We start from the raw sequence: 10,079 nt of genomic DNA, 5'->3' as shown, positions 1-10,079 counted from the left end.
TTCACCCTTGCATATTCGTCTTTGGTGTTCATTTCTTCGCACATTAGACCACCACACCTTTCCATTTATCATTAGGCTAGAAAGCAGATAAGAAGTTAGTACTAGTAGCCCTGTTTCATGTGGATTCGACTACCCGACTCACCGAGTATTTTATTACTTCGCACCAGTACACTTGCGGTACACACACGCATATTTAGACGTGTCAGGGTATATTCTTCTATTGAACACAAAATCTACAGATTAGCAGGCAGCAACAGATCATTGTGATGAGGTGTGGTGGAATACTTGGTATCTTCATTCTCCTCCAAACTAGTCTGAACAAAGTAGATGGGCTTCAGTTTCAAATACAATCGAATTATATGACGGCAATGCTATCAGAGCAAAACCTTTCAGATCATCAGATCATACATAAATCATATGAACATAATTCAAAATGTTTCTACACAAGATATCAAACTTTCAAGTTTATACAACAATGTTTATACATAATGTTTATACACAAGATATCAAACTTTCATGTTTATATAGCAATGTTTATACATAATGCAAGGAGTAACATCTTGAAGAACATCACATATCCACATAACCCTTGATTCAACCACATGCTTTTTATAGTTGAAAACAAAGAATTATATGGGACATCTTAAAAAAGCAAATAATTAATGACAAACATTAAACATAAACAATGCATTGGTGGAATTCACAAACCTTATCAGAGGGAGAAGCCTCCAAGCTCTCCATATAAGCCATCCTCAAGATTTCTTATGCTGTTATAAATTAATGAAAATAATTATGTGAGATAAAAATTTATGAGCTTACACTTAACTAAAAATATAAGTGATAATTTTACCTTTTCGTGCTTTAAATTTTTTTTCTTCTTCTATAATGAAGATCCACAACAACATTATCTTGTGTAAAGGATTGTTGGAGTTTTGATGGGATCTCCAAAGCTCGAACATTGCCTGAACTCATAATATTTTTCTTATCAACTACTTCATGTTTTCTTTTTCTTGGAGAGCGGTGCATGCTCTCTACACAAATATACCAACAAAAAAGAAGATCACCTACTTGGTCATTCAAAAAATATCAATTAAATGGTTGTCCTGAAAAAATCAACTTATTTTCAGCCACATCTTTTGATGCCTGAAAAGCCTACTCAGGCATATCATCGACTGGACAATCACCTATGATATTTCAATAAAAAAAACAAGTAATTATTGGAATGTAATTCGAGTAAACATACAAGTTATTGCATCATTCATGGATTACCTATATCAACAGCCGCTGGGACATCAGTTAAACAAGAAGATGTTTCTTGTGTAACTTGCTCTGCAGGTATTTCTTCTTCTTCACATTGACATTTCAATAAAAAAATCAGTAATTATTGGAATGTAATTCGAGTAAATATACAAGTTATTGCATCATCATGGATTACCTGTACCAACAGCCGATGGGACATCAGTTGAACAAGGAGATGTTCCTTGTGCAACTGGCTCTGTAGGTGTTTCTTCTTCTTCTTCACCTGTGACATTTCAATAAAAAAAAATCAGTAATTATTGGAATGTAATTTGAGTAATCATACAAGTTATTGCATCATTCATAGATTACCTGCATCAACAGATGATGGGGCATCACCTAGACAAGGAGATGTTCCTTGTGCAGCTGGCTCTATAGGTGTTTCTTCTTCTTCACCTATGACATTTCAATAAAAAAAAATCAATAATTATTGGAATGTAATTCGAGTAAGCATACAAGTTATTGCATCATTTTTGGATTACCTGCATCAATAACTGATGGGGCATCAGCTGGACAAGGAGATGTTCCTTGTGCAACTGGCTCTGCAGGTGTTTTTTCTTATTCACCTGTGATATTTCAATAAAAAAATTAATAATTATTGGAATGCAATTCGAGTAAGCATACAAGTTATTGCATCATTCGTGGATTACCTGTAGTAATATCCTCAGCAGAAGATGGGGGAGGAGATAACTGAATCCCCATCTTGGTAGCCATACGAACCAAACTCCTACCCACCCACTGCTCAAAAAGCGATGAAGTCGAAGATGATGCAGTATGGCTGGTGGAGGGACCAGCTTTTGGTGTACTACAGTTGAAGAAGCGACTAGCTTAGGATGGGGAGAAAGAGCACCAATGACACGGAAACAGGTCCCGTCGACAGTCTCTATAGGCTCAACCAATGTCATAGCTCGGAGCGTGTCGAGGGTGATCGGGGTACTGAGTCCTGCTAACCCAGCTTCCAAGACCCATTCCCTGAATGAGCCGAGTGATGTAGGGGCCAGTGAATACAAATGCAACCCTAGGATCAGTCGCCTGATGATGCATAGCAAGGGCGATCTCATATCCTAGGTGCAACCGAAACCCATCGACCACGCTAAGGAGATAGTTGAAGTCCCTCAGACTCACCACGCCGGTACTATCGCCATGCCCTGTCGAGATATAACTCAGTAAGTAATGGATGTACCTTAGTGCGGTTGTGTGAAGGCTAGTAGCCTTCGTGCGGCAAGGATCATAATCTCCAAAAGTGCTCAAGCGACTCCGGCATGTCTCCACAGGCTCCTCTAGTGGCCTCTCAATCAGTAAGGCATTATCCTCAGGTGTATGAGTGAATGCCTCATCATAAAGACCCAAATGGATAGCAAGTTTTGTCAGGCTCATCTTATGTATGTTGCCGAATGCCTGAAATTGAATAGTATCATCCCTATGAAAATCGATAAGCCTCCGCTTTAGCTCAAAGCTCGCTAAGTGGTGTTGGTGATGTCAAAGAGTTGAAAACAGGCTTGATCATCCAATAGTCCATTGACCTCTTCATTTAGTGCCACATCATCCAATACTTGCCAATCAATCATGCGAAACTCGCCAAACTTCTTGTCGCACAACCATTTATATCTTGGTTGATGGGATGGATGGGATGGTGAAAATGTAGGACTCGTAGGGGCGGGTTGTGAGCTAGGGTTTCGGTTTTAGGGTTTTGGGTTTATAGTATAAGGTTTGGGGTTTCGAGTTTAGGTTTTCAAGTTTCAGGGTTTAGGGTTTAGTGTTTAGGGTTTAGAGATTTAGGGTTTACTGTTTAGGGTTTAGGGTTGGTTAGTATAACTCAAGTGATACTAACCCTAATTCTGCTTAATTTACAACTTCAAAACTCTGTAGTTGAGAAGACGCAAGTAATACTACCGAGCGCTTAAGCATGGTCGTAAGCAGGACAGTGCTAACTACCGTGCTTTTAAGGATGGTCATAAGTAGGACGATGCTAGATACTGTTCTTACAAGCATAGTCATAAACAGGACAGTGCTAACTACTATGCTTACAAGCACCATCACAAGCAGGACAGTGCTAACGATCGTGCTTGTAAGCATGATCATAAGTAGGACAGTGGTAACTACCGTGCATATAACCACGATCTGGCGCTCCTTTTTTTAGGTCTTAGGGTATAAAGATTTTGGATTTAGAGTTTGGGGTTTAGGATTTAGGGATTAGGTTGTCGGGTTTCAGGTTTAGAGTTTACGGTTTAGGCTTAATGTTTAACGTTTAGGGTTGTTATAATGCAACTGATACTAACCCCAACTCGACTTAATTTACAACTTCAAACCCAAGTAGTTGAAAAGAATCAAGTAATCGCGTTTTGGATTTAGGGTTTAGGGTTTTGGTTTTAGTGTATGGGGTTTCTAGTATAGGGTTTGGTGTTTCGAGTTTAGGTTTTCAGGTTTCAAGGTTTAGGGTTTTAGGTTTAGAGATTTAGGGTTTAGGGTTTAGAGTTTCTGATTTAGGGTTTGGGGTTTAGGGTTTCGGTTTTAGGGTTATGGGTTAATAGTATAGGGTTTGGGGTTTGGGTTTTAGGGTTGATTGTTTAGGTTTTGGGGTTTGGGTTTTAAAGTTTAGGTATTTCGGTTTAGGGTTTAGGGTTAGTATAACACAAGTGATACTAACCCTAATTCTACTTAATTTACAACTTCAAAACTCAGCAGTTGAAAAGACGCAGGTAATACTACCGAGCGCTAGCCTTTAGAGATCCTTTCTTCACGTCTGGCTCTCTCATTCTGGAACCAATACACTGAAAATGGTATGAAGCATAGGGAGAATTATTTTTATGATGTTAGACATTTTTTAAATAAAAAAATAATAATAATTTTAATGTTTAAAATATTTTCTTACTCTTCTCCCTTCATGAAACCCTTTTCTTGAGTTCTCTCTTTAAAAATTATTTATATAAAAAATATTTATATAATTTTGTACTATTGATATTTTACAAATTAGTTTATGTCACTTCTTAGCTTCACTTGCCTCCTCTCCTCATCCATCATAATTACTATATGGGTTCATTATTTTACTTTTTTTTATTTTTTATTTAAAATACTTTAATTTATTATTTTGGTTCATTATTTTATTTTTTTTATCTTTTATTTAAAATACTTAAATTTATTATTTTGGTTCATTATTAAAAAAATAAATTATTTTAAATAAAAAATTAAAAAAATTACTATGATGATTGATGTTGAGATTAAAAAAAAGTAAAATTAAATTATTTTATTTTTTATTTATAATAAATTAAATTATTTTAAATAAAAAATTAAAAATAAAGTAAAACAATGAACCAAAATAATAAGCATGATGGATGAGGAGAGGAGGCAATTGAAGTAAAGAAGTATTTTTCTTAAAAGTATTAAGATGTTTATTAAGTTTAAATTTAATATTTTTAATTTTTCACAAACTAAAATAAAAAAAAATCATGAAAAATTACTATGATGATTGATGTTGAGATTCATTTTTTTTTTTATTTTATCTAAATTTTTATCCAAACATCTTAATATTTTAAAAAAAATATTTCTTAATAAATTAAATTATTCTAAATAAAAAATAAAAAAGTAAAATAATGAACAAAAATAATAAATTAAAGTATAAAAAGTAAAAAATTAAAATAATTAACCAAAATAATAAATTAAAATATTATAAGAAAAAAATAAAAAAAAGTAAAATAATGAACCCATATGGTAATTATGATGGATGAGGATTGTACCCATTTAGTAATAAAAATAAAAATAAGTAAAATAAGTAAAAAGTTGATGAATGCTGGCTTTAGCTCAATGTTTGGAGCTATAATCAGGGGCCGCATAATGCTAGATTGTATCCCTAATAATAATGGTCTGGCATAATTAGAAAGTGTTCTTTGTTGTTCATTCTGTTCAGCCATGTTGTCAGACCCTTCAACTTCCTCTTCAGCTAGATTCAATGGTTCTTACACATGTTCTTTACCCTTTCTTCTGAGTGTACATTCAAGTTCTGGATCATCTTCAATTAATATCGAAGGGTTCCCTCTGGTCATAACCTGATGCTGCACCAAAATAAAGAAAACAAATCAGAATGATGATAGAATAAGAATATGTGAAGTAGAATGAATGATGACGGGCTAAGATAACAAAGTGCAAAGTATCTCTAAACACCTACTCCCCGGCAATGGCGCCAAAAACTTGACAACGCCCCTTGCATGTTGCCTACAAGTGCACGAGTTTGTCGAAGTAATAAATCCCAAGTGAGTCGGGTATTGTATCCACAGGGAGTAGGGAATAAAAATACTAAAATTGCTACTTAACCAAGCGAAGATGAATAATGATTGTGTTGATAAAGTGTAATGTAACAATAAATGAAAGAAACAAGAACGAGAGGCCCAAGTAAGTGAAAGGAAAGGCAATCGATAAAACTGGGATACTCCGATAATGCTCCCCTTAGGACTAATGTTTCAAGTGTAAGACCTAGTATTATACGTCCTAACTAATGCTTAATGGGTCATGGAAATCGCTCAGTCTCAACACCACACACTATGCAAAGTTACATGGAGTTCTAGGGATTAGAAGTGATAAACCCTATTCCTATGTGTAGATCTAACCCTTTGGTCCAGGCGAATGACCCATAGTCATAATTAAGCCCCAGATGCTAAAGTCACTTCAACGCGTTACTCTATTGCTCGCGCAACTAAGCCCGAGCGGAGTTCATCATTTAGTTCTTCACTCTATTGTAACCGCAAAGAACTCTAGGAATTAGAGGTAGGACAAATCACACTGGAGGGGAAAGGGACGCTCCGCTACCTCTCGACTCACCCTCTCAACCCTCTCAAATCTAGATTTGTCTAACCCTCGTGGCATGTCACCCATCTACAAAGGTTACCAAGATGAACTCTCAACCCTAGTGTCACCCTAAGGTAGAAATCATTCAACAAGCATTCAAGATTGAAACTCAATTAAAAACATTAATTAAGTAAGGCATAATAAAAGGTCATAGAAACATTAACATCCTAGGGTTTACAAAATCCAAGTACCCACTAGAGGGTTTAGCTCTCCATGGAGCATGATACAATCAATAATGAAATCGAAAGTAAAAATGAGTAATCCATAAGAAAACCCCTCGGTATTCATGTCGATGGTCTTGTGGAGCAGCCTCTTCGTCTCCAAAGGTCCCATTGTCCGGCCTAAGGCACGCCAAGCCGGATCAGTGCCGGCGAAAGCTCCCCCAACAACCTTCTTCCAAGAGAATCGTGGTGTTGAATCCGTAGGACCACTCCAACGACTTGCTAAAAGCCTTTCAAAACTCTAGCCGACGGCCTCTCAAAAGATGGAGAAAAGTTGGAGAGAAGGGTGAAAAGATTTTCCTAAAATTGGGCTGAATCGCGGCTTTAATAATACTGGAATTGGGTATCCACACACCGCTGTGGATTTTTTACACGGGACTGTGGAATTTCCCCACGGGCATGGGGATTATCTGGAAACTTATTTTTCGACCGGCTGTGAATAGTAACTACTACAATACTTCACCAAACACTACCAATTCTACACTTTTCATTGAGGCAACATACACGGGCAGACTTTTATGCCGTAGATCGCAACTCTTTTTTGATCTAAGTCCTCATTGCTGAAAATCTTGCTATCAATGCACAAGTTGGGATACGCAAATGTGACTGTCTTCGTATCCCTCCAACTCATTATAATGCCTTGACTACATGGAGGTTGGCACACATTCACATATCTTAGAGCACCACTTGTGTCTTCGCATTATCCCTTCTAAGATTCCACCAAATAGTGCATTCACAATCTACTTTTGGCTTCTTTTCTTAATACTCAGCTTCATCACCCTAAATGCGCAAAAGAACACAAATACATATGTATTAGTGCTTAAACCTGATAAAAGTAATGCTCATCATAAGGAAAGAACACTTCGCATTCTTAACACACAAGCACTTATCAATGACTCCAATTGTGCCGCCAACGATGTGACCGCATCAATCTTATGGAGACCGGCCACTTTCTTCTTCTCTCTTGCATTCCATTGGTAGCTATTCAAACCCTTTTCTTCAATCAATTGTGGTACTTCTCCGGGGATCTTGTTACCAAAGGTACCTCCTGCTGCTGCATCAAGTGACTGCCTTGTGCTAGGGTTCAACCCATTGTAAAATGTCTGAATAATCATCCATTCAGGGAACCCATGTTGAGGACACTTCCGCAGGAGCTCCATGAACCTCTCCCATGTCTGAAATAGAGATTCCAATTCCGTTTGCATGAAGGAGGATATTTCATTCCCAAGCTTTGCAGTTTTTTTGGGAAGGAAATATCGGATAATAAAAGCTTCTACCATCTCCTCCCATGTAGTAATCAATGCTCTAGGTAATGAATGTAGCTATTATTTCGCTCTCCCTTTCAAGGAAAATGGGAAGGCTCTCAACTTGATGGCATCATCCATAACACCATTGATCTTGAGCATGTCACACACTTCCAAGAAAGTCTCTATGTGACTATTTGGATCCTCATCGGCCTAACCATTAAACTGTACGGATTGTTGTAATATGTGGATGAATCCGGCTTTAGCTCAAAATTCTGAGCCATAATTGGTGGCCGCACAATACAAGACTATGCGCCAAAAACTGAGGGTCTGGCATAATTTGACATTGTCCTTTGGTGCTCATTCTACTATTCCATATTATCTGACCCTTCACCTTTTTATCTTAGCTTGATTAGACTGTTCTTACGAGGTTCTTTACCCCTTCTACGAAGTGTTCATTACAGTTCAGGGTCTCCTTCAACTATTGTCGAATGGTTCCCTCGGGTCATAACCTGGAGATGTAACCAAAGAAAGAAAAAAAGCAAATCAGAACAATGGAAGAATAAGAAAATCTGAAATAGAATAAATGGTGGAAAGCTAAAATAGGCAACTGCAAAGTGTTTCCAAAACGTCTATTCCCCGGCAATGGCGCCAAAAACTTGACACACCCCTTGCGTGTGATCCAAAAGTCCACGAGTTTGTTGAAGTAATAAATCCTAGGTGAGTGGATTTTCGTGTCTATAGGGAATAGTGAATAGAAACACAATGATATCTACTTAACTAAGTGAAGATGAAACATTAGCATTGACTTCATAAATTCCGACCAATTTTTGTGGTGCACCTCTTGAGGCCCAAAGAGACTCATTGCTTGCCATTGATTCAAGGAGTTGCTCGGCCTCATCGGGGTACTTGTTACTAAGAGATCCACCCGCTGTGGCATCAATTAATTAACGAGTTGCATAATTCAACCCATTGTAGATGATCGGAACCCGCATCCAAGAAGCAAAGCCATGATGGGGGGCATCTTCGAAGAAGGTCTTTGAATCTCTCATAAGCTTCAAATAGTGTCTCCGATTCTCCTTGTTTGAATGCCGAAATTTCTTGCCTTAGCTTCATCGCTTTGCTAGGAGGAAAATACCTTCCCAAAATGTTTTTTACCATATCTTTCCATGTTTTGATCGACTCGGCGATAAGGATGTGAGCCACCGGTATGATCCATCTCTCAAACTGAAAGGGAATAATCGTAGCCGGATCGCATCGTCAGTCACCCCGTTTATCTTTAAGGTAGAACAGATTTGAAGGAAACGGGAAAGATGATCATGTTCATCTTCATTTGCAAGACAATTAAATTGGATTGAATTTTGGACCATGCCGATGGTTCTCAGGAGTGAATGATCCCTTTCTTCTTCTTTCTCCGGACCTTCTTCCAAATTTTTTTCAATATTGAATCTTTCTTTTCTTTTTCTTTGGCATTGGTACACATAACCTTCTCCTTTGGTTTCTTCAAATTAGGACTTGATAGAGGAGAGTGAGGTTCTTCTTGATCTTCATTTCCTAGCTCTCCCAAGTACTCATCCAATGGGTTTAATGATAGCACCTCCTGCACACAATCAGAAATTAAAAGTTTAGTTTCATCAACAAAATAAAGCATGTCATCATGGTTTAAAGAGTGTTTCATGGCCGCCGGTAGAGTGTACACTGCTTCTTCCTCACCAACTCATAATGTTAATTTTCCTCCTTTAAGGTCAATTAGGGCACCGGAGGTAGTGAGGAATGACCAACAATGAATCAACAGTGTCTCCATATTTTCATCAATATTCATGATGACAAAATCCATAGGAAACACACATTTGTCCACCGGACAATCACATCTTCTACAATCCCATGAGGCTTCCTTGTTGATCGATCCGCCAGTTGTAAAATCATTCTCGTGGGTTTAAGTTCATCAAGACCTAGCTTCACATAGATGGTATAGGGCAAAACATTAATGCTTGCCCCCTAGTCCGCTAGTGCATTTTCTTGAACTCCACCCTCAAGTACACATGGAATTATGAAGCTTCCCGGATCTTTCAATTTTTGTGGGAGCTTCTTCTCCAAAATGGCCGAGCAATTTTTCGTTAGTGCAACTGTGCCCTCTTCTTACAATTTTCTCTTGTTTGTAAGCAATTCCTTCAAAAACTTGGCATACTTGGGCATTTGAGTTAAAACTTCCACAATCGGGATGTTTTATGTGGAGTTGCTTGAAGATGTTGATAAATTTTTTTGAATTGAGCATCCTCCTTATCTTGCTTCAATCTAGCCAGATTGGGAATTGGAGGTTTGTATTTAGACCGCTTTGATGAACCCTTTTTTGAACTTTCCATATCTTCACTTTGCTTGTTTTTCTCGATAACTTTCTCCACTATGTTAGGGTCTTCCACTTCGGCTACCCTAGTCTCCTTGTCACTTGGGTCAACTTTGATCCTTGTCTTAAACTATT

The 10,079-nt window shown here is 37.6% G+C and overlaps 2 non-coding genes across 2 annotated transcripts; both read left to right on the top strand.

Annotated features, from left to right (window-relative positions):
• Positions 1 to 7,481: 7,481 nt before the first annotated feature.
• LOC120252405 lies at positions 7,482 to 7,588 on the top strand. The gene has a single exon (XR_005533937.1). It is a non-coding gene; the product is annotated as a small nucleolar RNA R71 (small nucleolar RNA).
• Positions 7,589 to 8,605: 1,017 nt separating this feature from the next.
• On the top strand, positions 8,606 to 8,713 carry LOC120252364. Its single transcript, XR_005533899.1, has one exon. It is a non-coding gene; the product is annotated as a small nucleolar RNA R71 (small nucleolar RNA).
• Positions 8,714 to 10,079: the final 1,366 nt, after the last annotated feature.

This window comes from Dioscorea cayenensis, chromosome 20 (assembly GCF_009730915.1).
Source record: "Dioscorea cayenensis subsp. rotundata cultivar TDr96_F1 chromosome 20, TDr96_F1_v2_PseudoChromosome.rev07_lg8_w22 25.fasta, whole genome shotgun sequence".
In the NCBI taxonomy this organism is placed as follows: domain Eukaryota; kingdom Viridiplantae; phylum Streptophyta; class Magnoliopsida; order Dioscoreales; family Dioscoreaceae; genus Dioscorea; species Dioscorea cayenensis.
This window is presented reverse-complemented; position numbering and strand designations above follow the sequence as displayed.